Source organism: Crinia signifera, chromosome 2 (assembly GCF_055691185.1).
Source record: "Crinia signifera chromosome 2, ASM5569118v1, whole genome shotgun sequence".
In the NCBI taxonomy this organism is placed as follows: Eukaryota; Metazoa; Chordata; class Amphibia; order Anura; family Myobatrachidae; genus Crinia; species Crinia signifera.
This window is the reverse complement of record NC_139218.1, coordinates 110643181-110661461: the sequence shown is the minus strand read 5'-3', so window position 1 is coordinate 110661461 and position 18281 is coordinate 110643181.

Sequence of the window (18281 nt, the reverse complement as noted above, 5' to 3'; positions counted from 1 at the left end):
AGTGCCAAATCTTATCAAGCTACCCGGGGAGCTGCCGGGGAAGCTCAGGGGAAATCGGGGCTGACTTGTCCTTAGGACAAGTCGCCCTAGTGTATGGGGGCCTTCAGCTTAGTTTGTCAAAGTCGCTTAGAAAATGCCCCTACATCGGTGTGTGTGTGGAGGCTATAGTGACAGCAATGCGTGCCGCTGATGCTGGTCGAGATTGATGAGCAGTGGCGCTGTCAGCTCGCTCAGCACACAGAGCTGACAGCTTGCGCTGTGTGTGGGCTGTCAGCGCTTTGTGCTGAGCGACAGCGGTGCAGCACTACCCAACCTAGCATAGCTAGGCCGCCCTACATCGCTATGTGTGTAGGGCCTATAAGAGGCATCACGCTGTACATCTGCATCGCATTTTACTTCAGGAATAATATATGGGTACATTTACAATATGTCACAATAGCGTGTAGGTGGTGCAGGGATTGCGTAGCTAGGAAAGGGATGTGGTTTCACATTGTTAGCAGTAAATTTGAATGACACATAACCCTATTTATACATAATAAAAAATAATGTAGTGAAGTGGCAGACATGCAAGCAGAGTAGTTTAATAGAGGAGGGGGTCGCAGTATGGGCCCCTCCTCCCTTGTGGTGCAGTTGCGAGTATATTCTGCCTCATTCTGGGTGACAAGCAAAGCTGCCAAATTTGCAGCTTTGTGGGTCATCTAAACGCTGCCTTCCCCCCCCCCCCCCCCCCCTTGCATGCCAATTTCCCTGCACACAAGTGAATAGATGTTTAGCATAAACATCCATTCGCAGCCTTGCGTGCAGGGGCAAAATCGTTCGATGGTTGCCAACCACCAAATGATTTTGCAAGCACTCACAGACATAAGACACCTCTCTGGTGTCTTAGATATGCTGGTCCCTGTATGGGTCCCCATGACAATGCTGGGCGTTCCCATGCTAATGCGACAGTGATGCAGGTGAGAGGGGCTCCACCGCATCACTGGCGCATTACCATGGGAACGCCCAGTGTAGTCATGGGGACGCCCATGAATGCTGGGTGTACCCATGGGCGCTACCTGTACAGGGACCAGCATATCTAAGACACAGACAGGTGTCTTATGTCTGTGAGAGCTTGCAAAATCATTCAATGGTCGAATGATTCCGCACGCAAGGCTGCGAATGGATGTTTATGCTAAACATCTATTTGCATGCGTGCGGGGAAATCGGCGTGCGAGGGGGGGCCCGGCATTTGTGCAGGCGGTGTTTAGATGACCCACAAAGCTGCTAATTTAGCAGCCTTGCTTGTCAACCAGAATGAGGACCGCCGCCCCACGCCCCCTGTCCGCACTGCTAGGTGCAAACGGGCGAATAAGCAATTTGCTGCACCCACTCGTACAGTGCAGCTACATATGAGCATAAAAAATGTTTATGCACATGCACAGTCACTAAATATCTCTCCCTTGTGCGATTCTGTTAGGGTTACACAAAATTCATACACCCATCAGCACACGTAACATATGTGTATGTGCTTTCCTCCCCTCTCTGATGAAACATGTATGTGCCAATAAACTTAGTCACTGAGGAATACTCTGTGCAAAGAGAGAGGGAAAACAAATGTGATAAAAATAGTTTTGTTTGCTTGTATCATATTACTACTGTTCCCACCCAGTACAGTCCCATGCTGACATCATTGCAGAGTGAGTCAGGCATGTCCCAGCCCGCTCAAACATGCACCTTGCCCTTGAACTAGAAGAAACATGTCAGTACAAGTACAAACCTCAGTTCTTGTATCCAGATTATAGAGGTCACTTTATCTGCAGTAATAAGGACTTTTTGTGTGCAAACAAATATTGTCCGGACAGCAGATATTATTGTGGCCCAAAGATCCTGCCTCAGAGCAGTAAGGGTTAACTTACTGCTGTACTGGGTCAGTCTCTCTCTGTCTGTCTCTCTCTCTCTCTCTCTCTATATATATATATACACACACACACACACACAAATGTGTTATAGTTAAAAAAAATGCGAGTCACAGATTTGGGGTTTTAGTATTTTGAATAAATTTTTTTTTTTTTTACAGAGCAAAAAATGGAACCATATTCTGTCGATAACAGAAGTGGTAATAATGTGATCCTGAGTTGTTAACCCTTGTGATATAGAAATGCCTTATTGCTAGCAAAAACATGAGACTTGCTTCCTAGTGGAGTGGACAGGATGCAATGATAATACAGTATAAGAATTTGTGAATCCGTGTAGATGGGGCAGGGTTAAATGTCATTTATGTGGGGTGGAGCCAAATTATGTAGGCATTGGCTCCACCCAGAGGCGTAACTAGAACTCTTTGGGCCCCATAGCAAAATTATGCTATGCCAAATTGTGTGGGTGTGGAAAACTAGTTAAATCAACTTGGTCTGAATGCTCTCAGTGTCTAAAAGTCGGTATGTGACAAGTTGACATTTTCAACATAAGAAAATGATGCATGTTGACATAAGGACCATACTATCTAACCCTCACTACAGCCAATCCTAAAGCTGGATACACACACTAGACGACACTGCACTGCTAGTGAGAGGATGTGGGTGGTGCGGGTAGCGAGGGCAGGCATTCGGCAGGGTGGTGCTGACCTGTTCGCTAGGCTAGGAGTATACTCAGCCTAGCGAAAAGGTCTGATTCAGGCCAAAAGTGGCCAGAATTGCGGTCTTTAAAAAGGGTCTATGCCTGTATTCAAAGTTGGCCACACCTATGCGACCACGCTGTCCTCATCCATATGCTGATGCAAGTAGTCAGCATCAGCATGCATGTGCACCATCCCTAGCTTTGGGGTTAGAGATGTGTCTGAAGTTGGATGAATCTCTGCATACGCTCACATCTGAAGAGACAGTAAAGGGCCCTACATACGCAGAGATGTGTGCCAGAGATACATAACGGGAGATTCAGCACAAGAGATTTCACTCTTGTGACTCATTTCAGACAATGAGCCACATACAGAGAGATTTGTGTCAGAGATTCATAATGGGAGATTCAGCACGGGAGATTTCAAATCTGTCACAGAAAGTGAAGTAAAAACACTGCACTTCATCACAAAAATGTTATTATTACTGAACACATCTAGCACATAACTTTATGTCTTCTTTAATAAGTATTCTTTCACCTCCCCTAATATGCTGCCCCCCCCCCCAAAAAAAAAATTAAATCATGGTGGCTAGTGGTTCCCCCTGAACCGAATGCAAACCCATATGCAAACTATTAAACGTTGGTGGTACAGTGGGAGCTGACAAAAAAATACTTACCAAGTCCGGGGTCCAGCGTCTCATCCGCTGTCATACAGACAATAATTTTGTAAAAAAAAATGGCATGGGGTCCCCCCCCCAGGCATGACCAGCCCCGGGCTTTTTGAGTGGTCCTGGTTCCCAAAATCCAGAGGACAAAGTGCGTGGGGTCCCCCAGATTTTGGGGACCAGCACCAGGCTCTTGAGCTGGCCCTGGTTTCCAAAATACAGGGGACAAAATGAATAGGGGTCCCCCATATTTTGGAGACCAGCACCAGGCTCAACTAGCAGGGGGTGTAATGCCATAGCCAGGGGACACGCTTGATGGTGTCCCGTGGCCAAAGCATTACCCACCCTAACTAGTCAGCCCAGGCCGGGAGTTTTTGGGGAGGTGGGGACCCCCCAAATAAGGGGGTCCCCCCTCTCCAGGGCACCCCAGGCCTGGGCTGCAGCCCGGGGCTATCCCCTGCACCCCTGGGCGGTGGGTGCAGGGTTGATAGCTTATTTAACAGTAATATTGTCTTTTACAGTAGGACTACAGGTCCCAGCAAGCCTGCCCCACATGTGGGCACTTGGGAGAACCACAGGTACCAGCATGTGGGGCATTAAAGGCCCGCCGGTACCTATAGCCCCCCTGTAAAGGAAATATTAAAATAAAACAACAAACACTGGTTTTAAATGTTTTATTTAATAAAAACACAAACACAGAGTTTTTAGTATTTTATTAAACTGCATCTGGTCTTCACCTGGGGGCAGCGGCCCCCTAAGCTCTTTTGCATGGCCGCCGCCTCCCAGGGCTTCTGCCTCTTCATCTGTGTTCTTCACCTGGGGGGCGGCAGCCTTTTAAGCTCTTTTGCATGGCCGCCGCCTCCCAGGGCTTCTGCCTCTTCATCTGTGTTCTTCACCTGGGGGGCGGCGGCCTTTTAAGCTCTTTTGCATTGGCCGCGCCTCCCAGGACTTCAGGAGCTCTTCACTCCTCCTCCGCCGTCGGACTGACTGCCCCGACCCTGTCTCGAGCTGGCTAATATAGCCAGCTCTAGGGGGCGGGGCAATGACGCGGCGAGCCGTGATTGGCTGGCCGCGGCCATTTTGAAATTTGAATTTTTTTTTTTTTTTTTTTTTTAACATCTCCGTGACCCGTCCCGATGCCGCCGCGCTGCCGCCGAGAGGAGAGGAGAGGTGAGGTGGCGATGGGTGCTCCTGCTGGTGGGGGAGGGAGGTCAGGGGTGGCGGCGGTGCGGGGTGCGGCGGTTCTGCGGTGCGGGGTGCGTCGGGTCTGCGGCGTCCGCAGTCGCTCAGTTCTGCTCATCTGCCCGCAGCCACACATGCGGGAGATGAGCAGGAGCTTTCTGAGCGACTGCTCTGAATTGTACAGCCCGTCCGTTCTGAATCTTGGACAGATTCAGAACGGCGGGTGCGCGCATGTAAATCGCTGTGTGGGCTATATACACAGCGATTTACATGCATCTTCAGGCATTTTCTGAGCGATTTGTTAGAATCGCTCAGAAAATGCCTGAATATCGTGCTGTATGTGGGGGCCATAAGTCCGTCAACACTCCCATAACACACCCATGGAATGCTTATCCTATGTGCAAGTTTGTAGCTGCCGCCCAGTTACTCTCACTTAGACAAAAGTGGAGATCCAACCAACATATATTCAACTGAGAATCTCACCGGTAATTGCTCTACGCTGAGTATGAAGTCGCAAAAAATTGTGAGATCCGTACACAGACAGAATTGCGTGCAACTCTGATTCAGGCACATAATGAGCATTGCATCCTGCAGTTAGAAAAATAGAAGTGGTACCTTGCAGTAATTCAATATTATATATCAGAAGGCATCATTGGGACAATTCCTCAAGATAAAGCTAGAAAGGGCGGGGCAATGTTTATAAGTAAGTTCTACATGATCCTGGATGTTAGTTAAAAAAAAAATATATATATATATAATATGTGGGGGTTATGCCGCACCCGCTTCCAACGGATAGAACTGTGCCAGGTTAATATTGATATAGTTCCATATCCAAGTAATGTATCCACAAGTCCTCAGACAAACCAGCACCAGTACACTTTTTGCAGGTAAAATATTTTATAATCCATGAAAAGGATCCATTTTCATAAGCCAAAGTCCCAACATCACATGGCAATAACAGTTTAGAGAAAGTGCTCTCAGGTATACATTACGTATCCGGCTTCATTGGCCTCAGAGAGAGTCCCTTAACGGGCCGTTTCGGCGTTACTCACGCCTTTCTCAATAGGAGGATGAGAATAATGTTGCACAAGTCCGTGGAGTGCCTCTGTTTCTGCCTATATATATATATATATATATATATATATATATATATATATATATATATATATATATATATATATATTGGGCAGATGAGGGCACTCCAGAAAAGCTTTGCAGTAGATGCCGGGGTGCAGCAAACAGCGGTGACAGAGGAAAGCGATTGCTCCAGTTAGAAACACAGTGGATAGCAAGATTGGATACAGTCAGACCTAGAGGTCTCAATGAACAATTGTCGTATGGAATGTTCAAGTAACTGACTGCCCCATTCTATCTGCTGCTACCTGCCTCTTAGCCCGTGTACATAGATTGTTTCCATGCAGCTTTCCTATATGTGTGTTCTCCCACTTTATATTATTTTATCTCACTGATTGTAACGTTGTTTCATTATGACTTTTTGGTGTCTCCCTGTCTAGCCCAACCAGTGACTTCTCCGCGTCGGCGTTGCCAGGCAACATGATGCTCCGTGCGGGGATCCCGGAAGCGGTAGAGTGACGTACACCAGCGACATGGTCACCTGACCCGGAAGTAATGATGGACGCCGGCTCGCGGCGGGAGATACGGCACCAGAGGCGGACCCTGACAGGGTTTAAAAGGTATGTTGTCTTGTATGTATGTTTGTTCATGCCTTGAAGACGGATTAAAGTTCCGAAACGTCGGCCACTTCTGTGTGTCCCTGTGCCCGTTATTTAACAAGTCCGTGGAGTGCCTCTGTTTCTGCCCTTCTATATATATATATATATATATATATATATATATATATATATATATATATTATTTTATGAATAAGAAGTAGTGGTGAAACATTGCTACAAATGAGAAAAGTGATAACACAAAAAACCTGGAATCTCATCTCTGTCAGATGCATGTGACTTATTTACATCTATAGTAACCAAAGCAGTTGGACGTTATGGAAAATCCCACTAATGTCTGTTCTCCACAACATTAACACACTTCTTTTTCAGTATCTAATGGAAATGAATCCTGACTATATACTTTTATTACCAAGTACACATTTATATGTAAAGGTTGATGGCGTGATTGCCTCAATGGTTCATTTGAAAGTTGAAAAAACCTATATGTATATATAATATTGACATGTTTATACATAGAGGATTTACATATAAATAAAATGAAACATATTTGTGTCCATATTCTTAATCACTTTCACTTCAATAAAATTACATATTACTCATCAGCATATGTCTATGTTATTGTCTAAAGTGGTTATACCATATAAAGTGGTTCCATGTTCAGGTACAGGTGACTTAATTGGTACCTCAGTCAAATTGATTATACCATCTGTGCACAAGTAGGGCTATCCCTAAAAACTGGACATTTGGGGTGCCTTGAGGACTTTGGAAGTTACTGCTATATGTGTCCAATACATCTAGCCTCCTTGTGTGTTAATCAGCCCTATATGACACACCATCCGGTGGTGTGACTTGGTAGCGCCACAATAGTTTTTGTGTAACTTATTTGTAAAGTTATGTTAATAGAATGCACAAGCAGCTTATGCTGATGAAAATGATATGCAGCGTGCCTATATTCCATGTGCGATTGTGGCTCTATCTGCATACAAAATGCTATGCTAGAGTGTTTGCAAATAAGGGGCATTTTTCTGAAAAAAAAAGTGGCACGAAAAGGTGCTTGGCGCTACCAAGTCATTTTATGTAAGGCAACTTGTAGCGCAAGGAGGATAGGTGTATGGTGGAACATCTGTGTATATTGTATCTGCATTGTGTTCGGTTAATTGCTTATGAGCAATAACAAATTTAGGTGTTGCTTACATGTTGCTTTTTTCACATTGGAAAATGTCTACTAATGTGTTAGCACCTACATCTGCATCTCCTTATCCCTAAGATCTTTTTTGTATTAAATAACACTGATGTAGTAGGTAAGGAGGGAGGGCCTTTATAATTTAATAGCATAACCTCTTATTGCTATAGGCATCAATGAGCTGTCAGATTTAATAAGAAAGTCCAGACCATCTGACTCAATGCCCGTTAAATAATGATGAACCTTTATTTCAGTGATCAATAATTCCTTATTTACAAGCCTACAACACACACATAAGTAAATGAGCTCTTAATGGTAAGTCAATATTTGTGCTTATTGTTTTACACAAAAATACATTGTGTCTGGGCAGATTTGCATCTGTTTTCATTTTTAGGAACTGGCAAGCTATTTTCCTAGCTAAGAGTACTAGCCATAAATACAAACAGAACAGTGGTCCTTATTCTGATCCGTTCGCTGCAGGGCTGCGTTCGCATGGGGACCGATGTTTTTGTACTGCGCATGCAAATTTCTACACATGTGCATATGCAGGGTGCGTGCGCCCACGGCGCAGGACAGCAGGCGGAGGGCAGAGAGAGGCGTGAGGCGGTGTGCGGCCCCATTATCATATGGGAACGCCCAGCGTTTCATGGGCGTTCCCATGCTAATGAGGCCATGATGTGGGTGTGGGGGGAGGGCAGCTGACATCGCCAGATGTCAGCTGCCCGTCCATTTCCTTCCCAGCGTACACGCATATATAAGTGACTTGAGAGTCACTTTTATATGCATGCACCTTCATACGATGTGGAAGATGTTTTGCGTCTCCAACGGAGAACACTGGCGCTGTCAGCTCGCTCAGCACACAGAGATGACAGCTCGCGCTGTGTGTGGGCTGTCAGCACTGTGGGCTGAGCGAAAGTGCTGCAGCAGAGCTGAATTAGCAAAGCTAGGAAGCCCCACACACATCGCTAGGGTTAAAGGTAATAAGATGGGAGTTCTATTGAAGATGAGCTGTTGCTATGGGCAACTAATTAGCTGATGAACGAGGGGGTAGACGGCTTTCAATAAACACATTATATATGCATTCTAAACAGCAATATAATAACCAAATATTGATGCAATATAATAAAACATTATTCATAATAAACTGTTATTACAAAACACTGTTCACTGGGAAAAAGGAACGATCATGCGTTCAGCACTTATTAGTAAACAAGCGCCTAGACAAGGCCTACGTACCTTTGGCCAATAGCCAGTATGTTGCTGCTGTAGGATATGTCAAGTTGTCAGATAACAAAATTAAACAGTTAAGTAAAATGACACCTCATAATTATATATAATAGGTATCCGGTCTATAGGTCGACACATGCAAAAGGTCAAAATGGCAATGGTCGACACATGAAATGGTTGACATGGTTTTTTAAAAACTTTTTAATACTTTGCCATTTACATGGGCACTGATTGGGATCAGTACGGTGTACCGAGTGAGTCACAATGAGGCACTGTATCCAATGCATGGCGAAGTGACCCATGTGAGGGGATGCAGAAAACTAATTTGGGGTCCATGCGATAAAAAGCTACAAATTGACACATAAACAAACATTAAAAACTCATGTTGATCCTGTGCATTTCAACCATTTGGTGTCAACCTAGACACTGCTGACCCTTTATACCAGGGATGGCCAAATTGGTCCTCGAGATCTACCAACTGTCCAAATCACAGCTGTAGTCATTACTAACTGTCACATTTTTAAACAAGCTGCATTCATTCCTCCTATAGATGCACAGGTTGCCTCAGAAACATGAACTGTTTGGTAGATGTTGAGGACAGGTTTGGCCACCCCTGCTTTATACCATAACCACATAATAATGATACTTAAATCACAAAACTTTCTGTTGATCTGCATAACACTAAATCTTGCTAGAATGTACATATGGAAGAAAGCCAGATTAGTAGTAGATATTGAATAGCCACCATGGTCACATGGAGATTTAACTACAATACATGTGCGGAAGTCATGTTCACTCTCATATAATAGCAATATACACATATATATGTATATATATATATATATATATATATATATATACACATACTAAAGGCAGACACATATAACCCACAGATTAGACTCATGTGTAAGAGCTATTAAGGTACTTCCTCATCTTTGCGGCCACCGCTATGCCGGTTACTTTAGCAGCTACTTAACCGCTACGTAAGGATTTTCGGCGAGGGAACTGTTACAAATCTGCTCATTTTTTGAGGTAAAAGATGTTTACTAGATTTAATTTACCACAAACTGAGGAGGATGCGGTGACTTTTTTGAAGCAAAGAGGCATTTACCGAAAATTAGTAAATGTGGCAATGGAAATTAGATGAAATTATATGTCTGGGAGAGTGTGGACGATTAGGCTTAGCAGCACCATTGTCTCCTCGCGGGCCCGCTTCACTCACCATGCTTCGGGCTCAGTGGCTCTTTCCGCTACGATTGGCTCGCCACAACGTTACTTAAGGTAATAGATGGTGGCGTGGACCCAGGGTGGTGTTGCGCAGATTCGTGACCTGATACTGCTTTTTTTCTTGCTGGTTTCTGCTGTTATACGGCCATTTTTCTGGACATATATTATTTCATCTCATGGCCCATTTGCACATTTTCTCATTTGTGTTTAAAATGTTTCTTTGTTCAAGAAAGTTACTGCACCTTCCTCAGTTTGTGGCAAATTCGATATTTTGTTTTTCCTCAGTTTGAGGTAAATTTCAAAATGTGTTCATTGTTAATAAAATAATAATTTGTTTACGGACTTCTTGTACTCTCAGTTTTATTATTTATGCCAATTAACACACTGTAATTGCTTTTTTTCGGTGATCCTCGCTCATACAGTACGGCTCGCCGTACAGTACGTAAGTTCCATAGCGTAAGCGGTAGCCACAAAGATGAGGAAGTACCGCTATTAATTAATAAGCAAAGCTAAAGCTGTCCATGATGAATGGTCTATTGCAGTGGTTCCCAACCATGGTTCTTAAGTACCCCGAACAGTGCACTTTTTCCAGTTCTCCACAAAGAACCGCAAGTGAAATAATCAGCTCCACCTGTGGAACATTTAAGATGTGTCTGAAGAATGAGTGCACCTGCAGCGTGACCTGGTTTGTTTAATCACTGTGGTTTCCATTTCTAAAGCACAACAGAATATGCAGCACTATATCAGAAACTGCAAATAAATAGTAATATGAAGAATGGATACATTTGCATGATGTTCCAGAGTTATTGAAATCAGTGACTGTTACAACTTATCCTTTTGTCCACAAGGTGGCAATATTTGTAGCTCAAACAATAATGTATTACCATTTTCAGTTATCCAGATTTTTTTAAATCAAATGTATCACTGTTTCGTTTATAATAGGCTGTAAACGGTGGTTATATTGATGCACAACAATTCGTAATCCACTGCCAACAAAGCAACAAAAGACAAGGGGCCAGATTCTCTAAGCTTCAAAAGTGATAAAATGGAGAGTGATAAACAGCCAGCCAATCAGCTCCTGTCTGACATTTTTCAAACAGTCTGTGACATGGCAGGTAGGAGCTGATTGGCTGGCTGTTTATCACTCCCCATTTTATCACTTTTGAAGCTTAGAGAATCTGCCCCAATGACTATATGCAGAGTACTGATAATCATCAACACATTCACCAAAATAATCTGTTAGACAACCATAGCTGCTTAATTCTTATGGCATTATATAAAGTGATATTATCATTTATATATATATATATGTCTAGGGTCTGCCAGGGGATACCATGATCTGCCACTATGGGATTAACTTGGTGTCCCACTATGGGGTTAACTTGGGGTGCCACTATGGCAAGCATGTCCAAACTATGGCCCTCCAGCTGTTGTGAAACTACAAGTCCCATCATGCCTTGCCACCGTTTTGCTATTAGGGAATGCTAAAACTATGGCTGGAGGGCCACAGTTTGGACATGCCTGCACTATGGGGTTAACTTGGTGTGCCAGTGACCACTATGGGGTTAACTTGGTGTGCCACTATAGGGTTAATTTGGTGTGCCACTATGTCTTTCTCCTGCAGGCAGGAGATGCGGGTTGGGCTGAGTGGGGTGATCATGCTGCTGCGTCGGCCGGACAGCCGGGTGGGGGTGGCCACAATGGCTTTCGGCGAGGTGACAGCATGATCTCCTCCCACAGCGGCGGCTCCAGCAATCGCAGCGCTGAACATAGACCGTGGCTACTAGTATGGCGAGCCCTGTGCAGGGAGCGGGAGAGCTGGCACCCGAGCAGTGCACAACGAAGAGCATCGGAGCTGGAGGCCAGGGCAGACGAAGGCCCCCCATATCAGAGCAGGTACGGCGGTGCTATGTTAAACCTCGCACCAGATCAGAGCCAATCAGGAGCCGAGCTACCACTGCCGCTTCTGTTGGCTCCCGAACCGCTCACCACAACGGACCTGCTCTTGCCCCTCTCTGGCTCCTATACTGCCAGTGGGAGGAGTGGATGACAACCGCACCACAGGGTACAAGCCCTCCCAGCAAAGACCAGATTCTGCTTCCTACCGCAAAAAAACTGGTAGCCAGGGAGCAGAATCTGGTCACCGTGGCGACCTGGGTTTGTGGAGCCCTGATGTAAAATTAATCAAATAGGGATGGCCATTGTTGCCATTGTCATTGTTTGTTGCCCTCGATGGCAATTCTGCAACTGGCCATAAATAGTGCTTAACTATGCAATGGATGACCAACAATATTTTTACCTATCGATGGTCATCCATTGTGTTTGATTGATTGGCCTGTGGGCAAATCAAAACACGGGGGCGGGGCTTCGTGGGTTCGGGGGCAGAGCTATGCTCCGTGTCTTGGCACTTTGGAGAAAAAAAAGGAAACATTGTTTTGCTATTCCATCAATGGAGGGAAACCATCTGGTTCTCCCCCATCGATGACAAAAGTATTCGACATCGGCCATGAACCATCGATGATTTTGAATCATCGATGGTAGGTGGCCATCCCTAGAATCAAAAGAAAAGCGAATCATGAAAATTAACAAAAAGAAGCAATTTCCCTTTTTAATAAGTGGTCATAAATGCCTGTCGCCTCGGAGGCAATCTTCCCCATAACACGGAAGGAAAGAACTCAGGTAGTGATTACATGTTGTTTACAACAAATCATATAGTCTTATCTTTGCTTCAACCTTGGACTCCACACACTTTCTGCTGCTAGTAAGAGAACACTACAGTATATCATATCAAACAATATCAGATGCTAAATGACAATATGGATGGTACAGTACTTATTTGTATACTGCCGAGCACCCACCCCTAATTGCACAGATTTGTGCTTATAAATATGGGTGGTAATAATTTTAATGTAAATAGTCATCAAATTGGCAAGTTTTGCCATTTGGTCAATATATCAATGAGCAATAGGCCTATTGTTAGTTATTTTGTTTATGTGCAGGGTAAATACTGGCCGGTTTAATGTCAGACTGGAATTTAGATTCTGTTTCAACACGACCCACCCAAATCTAACTCTCTGCACATGTAACATTTGCTCCACCTGCAGTGTATATTGTTTTTCCCATTTTGGAACAAATTTGCCCTGCGATCTGAATTAGGCCCAATTTTTGTTTACATTTACCAAGCTATAATTCCAAAAGCACAATACAAGATACAGGGCCTAATGCCACATACACACTAAGTGATGCCCCCCCCCCCCCCCCCCCCGCACGCGCTGCCGGAGGGGGGGGGGCAGGCATCGGCAAATGTATAGACACTTACCGATACATGCTTCGAGGTGAGCGAAGGCATTAAGGTGGCCGGGAAGCGACGGCCATGCTGTAACTGCAACCTAAGGATGCGCAGGTGTGAGCATTGTTATAGACCGAGAGCGTACACACTAGGCGATATTGTCCACAAAAGCCCTTTCTGAGTGATATTGTGAACAATATCGCCTAGTGAGTATGGGGATTAATTCAGTAAGGGTCGCTAATCAGCAAAAATAACTATTAGCCAATCAGAGGGCGGTCCAGTCTTTTGAAATTATTTTTTTTTACTAGAATATATTTAATTGGAAGAGTAAAGGGTAGTTTTCAGGAAAGGAAAACTAAATAAAGAGGAAGAGTAAAGGGTAGTTTTCAGGAAAGGAAAACTAAATAAAGAGGAAGTGTATTAAAAGTTAAAGGCAAATAATGTACAGGAAGAATTGTGCATAAGCTCTCGTCCTTATTTAGACATGAAAGTGATTATTTCATTCTGTGTTCCTAGAACAGGCACATTTCCCTTGTTGGTGTGTAACGGGCTGAGTCACCCAGCTGCTCACAACACTGCAGCGTCATTCAGTGTCATCTGGGTCCTTGTGTTTAGTCACACATCGTAGGGAGGGGAGAAGCACTGTCTGGGACATGTCCAAGCATATTCCCCTGCATACTCATGCACTACACTATAGCGTTACTGTCTCTGTGTAAAGTTGACTGGAATAAAATGTAAGCAGATTTTTTGGTACATGTATAACTGATTTGATTTACATTGGTACGGTTTGTTGCAACCTTTCAAATTATCCTGTTTTCTGATTATTTATCTGCTTAGTGGAACGTTATTTAACAGTCAGTGAATTATCAGACTGTTTGGCTCCTTAATATTACACAGAGTTGCCTACCCTACCGTAATGGCCGGGGCTTGATGATGTCTACATCAGGCCCCACCCCCCAAAATGCTGCTGACAGTCTCCTCTCTGATCTTCTCCCGGAGAGGAGTCTAATACTAAAGCCCCATACACACTAGATGAGACAGTATATGATATCGCTCAGAAGGGCCTTTTACTCTCTCGTGTAGTGTGTACACACACCATCGTTAATGATGTGCACTCCCGTGCATCGTTGACAACCCCCATGCAGAAGCTGCAAAATGGACATCATTAACAAGGACCTTCCTCATCTGTACATGCAGGATGAGGAAGGTCCTTGTTAATGATGTCCATTTTGCAGCTGCTGCATGGCCCCCGCTCCCCCATTGCTGCCTTCCCTGCCAGCATCGGCCAAAATATTTATATATATACAGTATATATATATATGCAAAATATTTCCCTATTAACACAAATGGAGATACGGTCATGTCCTCATACATAACAGCAAGTGGACCATCTCAGTGCACCAGGTCCCATGAGACTCTGTTCATCTAATGCCCCATACACACAGAGCGACGAAGCCTCCATGCTGAATGATGTAGAGTAGTACATGTCGCTCAGCACACAGTGATTGACCAGCCATGTGTGCAGAGTGATCTGTCACAGGCAGTGTTCTCTGGCTAGAGAACACTGGCGAGGACTAGATTTATACTACAGGCTGAAATGAGCTAGCTTGGCGATAGCGACCAGGCATCGCCATACACACTGAGCGTTTTCATCTTTATTTCTAAGCAATCTAGACAAATCGCTTAGAAAGCAAACTCAGATCTCTATGCCCCATTAGTTGCAACATGATGTACTTAGAATGCACCAGGAGGTGGTGCTGAGTAAGTTCATATCACACTTCTATATCTGTGTGTGAATGAAATGCTACAATGTAGTAGCCGCTGATTTTTTCATACAAAAGTTCTGTCCTGCTCTGTATAAAGACTCAGTCACATACAATAAACAAATTAAACAGAAGAGTCTCCTGATGCGTCCTAGTCACACTGCAATGCAACTAATGCCTGGTACACACTAGAAAGATTGAGATCAGGAGCAGATCGTAAGACCAGTGGCGTAACTACTATCCAGCGACCTCCCCCCCGGGAATTTGGGGTGCTGGATTAACACACACACACCCGCCTGGCGCCGCTGCCTCTAACCCGGACACACAGATCTGTCGGCCGGGTCCCTGGTTCTCCCGACTCCGGCAGCAGTGCTAATATAATAAGTGACACTCGGAAAATGGCTGCTGTAGCCGAAGCCAGGAGAGCTGGGGACCCGACAGATCTGCGTGGTTAGAGGCAGCGGCACCGGCGGCAACGGGGTAAGGAGGGCAGGAGTCGGGACCCGACAGAAGGTAACTATAGTCCCACAGACAGCCCCCCCCCCCCCCCCCCGGCGCCCACACCTTCCTAGCGCCTCCCCACCACGCGGGGGCTGTGGTACTATAGTTACGCCACTGCGTAAGACGATCGTACAATCGTCTCACGATCTGCGCACAATCTGCATACGTTCTGCTCCGATCCGATCAGTACCCAGTTGAAGGGGTCATTTGCAAATCCTACATGCTGCAGGTAGGATCTGAGAAACGATGAAACGACACCCGGGACCGTGCATCGGATCGGAATTGTCTCTGAAATGGCCCAAAACATGCCCAATTTACATACAATCGGAGGCCGGACCTGCAGCACATAGGATAATCGGAATTGGACCCATCAGCGCCACATCGCAGGATCTTTTCAGCACCAGCACCTTTTTGCATTCGATTCCTTTGAACTCCCCTGGCAGCTTCCTGGGAGTCCATTCTATCCTGCCTACCCTACCCCTCCATCCGTTCCCATCCGTTCCTACTTATCCTATTGTTTTTCGTTCGTCCACCCACCTCCTTTTAGTCTGTTAACTCTTTTGAGTAGGGTTCTCCTTCCTCACGTACTCACCCTACCTCTTTACCTCACCTGTGCTCCTGCCCTGTTCTTCCCTTCCTCTACTTCATCTTCAGTCTCCTCGACAATTTCCACACCTACTTCAGAACTGATGCTGATTTTAGTTCTACCAGCTATACCCCTATTTATGCTGTGTTTTATCAACACACCCTGTACGTTACCTTGTAATTTGTTTTTTGTTTGCTATGTACGGCGCTGCGGACACCTTGTGGCGCCTTATAAATAAACGTACTACTACTACTAAATGCGATGATTTGCATGCAAAAAAATTACACATCAAGTGCCAAATTGAATGTGAGCCACAAGTCAGACAAGAGCCTTTCCTTGTTAGCAGTATCTATATTCTACTCTTAAATTATGTACAGCATATTCCCCACAAGCTACAGAGAAATGGGTGCTGGGGAAATAGTATTAGGGACTAGAGACTGTGAGTTCCAGGTTCAGCATTATGTGTCTCACTATAGGGGTTATTCTGGTCCGTTCGCATGGACCAGAAGATTTGCACGGGGACTGATTGTGGGCGTATGCGCATGCGCAGGGTAATTTCTGCGCATATGCATATGCAGGGTGTATGCGGCCACGGCAAACAGACTGTTCGCCGGGTGCACGCACCCAAGGCTGCGGCCGGGGGGTGTGAGGCGGATAGCTGGACGTTCCCATGGTAATCGGCCCGTGATGCTGGGGGCGGGCAGCTGACATCACTGGATGTCAGCTGCCCGCCCAATTCCTCCCGAAGTGACCTCACTAACATATGCTTGCACGTTCCACATCATTCGATGGTCGGCGACCATCGAATGACGTGGGTGTTCACCGACAGGCTGCGAATTGATGTTTATGTAAAACATCCATTTGCAGCAAGTGCGTGCGAACACACGCTGCACATGGGTGGAGGCCAGGCCATCATTTGCAAGGCGGGGTTTGGTGGACTCGCAAAGCTGCAAGTTAAACATTCTGCAATATATCGCATATGATATATCGCATGCACAAAAAGCACTACTTTTTCCATCCATTTCTGATAAATCACAGGTGGAGACTGAACAACCTAGGGGCTCCTATCCGACACTCGCGGGACACGCATCGAATCGGATGGAAAACACAAACGATGTGGCACTTATTCAGATGATATATCTATCGACCCCAATGGACGTAATTGGCCGAAATCGTGCAAAATCGTTCTACTATCTTTTCCCAGCAGTATTATATAAGGAAACCAATGGGCGGTTACTACATAACAGGCATCAAATAAAAACAGAAAATGACAGCAGCTATAAAGATGCATCCGGAGCACCTGTTATTAGATGTCTATTGAACATATAATGCAAACACTGTGACATAATGGGCTAGGGAGGAGACTGTCTAGTTCATCTGGTCTTACAATCTCCCCTTAGATACAATCTCCAAGCTTTAAATGACATGTTTATGATAGTGTGCATGATAGTTTGGTGTGTCACCACTAATTAGGACTTATGCGGGGTACACACCAGGACGACCCGCTCACGATGCACATCGTGAGCGGGTCGTCAGTGTCTCGTCCGACCCGCTCACGATGACGCGGGAGGGCACGACCCGCTCACGATGTGCACCGTGAGCGGGTCCGATCCGATGGCGACCCGCACCCGGTTCTATGGTCGTCATTGAGATCCTACCTGCAGCAGGTAGGATCTCAATAACGACCGACCGACCCGCGGGACCGCGCATCGGATCGGAATCGCTCCACACCAGGTCAGAAAAGGGCCCAATCAGCACACAATCTACATCCGATTGATCGGAATTGGATCTAGATTGTGCTGATCGGGCCCTAGTCGTCCTGGTGTGTACCTAGCATTATACACGAGTTATCCTTAGGTTTCTACAAGCCACAGGAGTCTCAGAGCTTGCCACAGCCACTCCTTATGTTCCGCTTAATACTTTGTGTAGCCATGACGAGCTTCCCCCACCTACAGAAATTATGGGTTATTATTACCAAACTTCTAAGCTTCAAAAGTAAATTAGAGATCTATGTTTCCAAACCTTTGTACTTGTGGATGAGAGACCTGCTAAGGTTTTGTATACACGATGAGGACAGCAAATGCTCAGAAAGATTTGCTTACACGAAGGAAAAACGCTGAGGTTTGGAAAGATCCGCGCACATGAAGAAAGGACCAGCAGTTTTATAGAAAACCTAGAGCAGTGGTGTCAACCTCACAGCACAGCAGCTGTTGTGGAACTACACATCCCAGCATGCCCTGCCACAGATTTTATATATTGGATTGCTGAAACTGTGGCAGGGCATGCTGGGAAGTGTAGTTCCACAACAGCTGGAGGACTATGAGTTCGCCACCACTGCCATAAAGGCTCTAATAAGAGAACTCGTGTAGATTTCT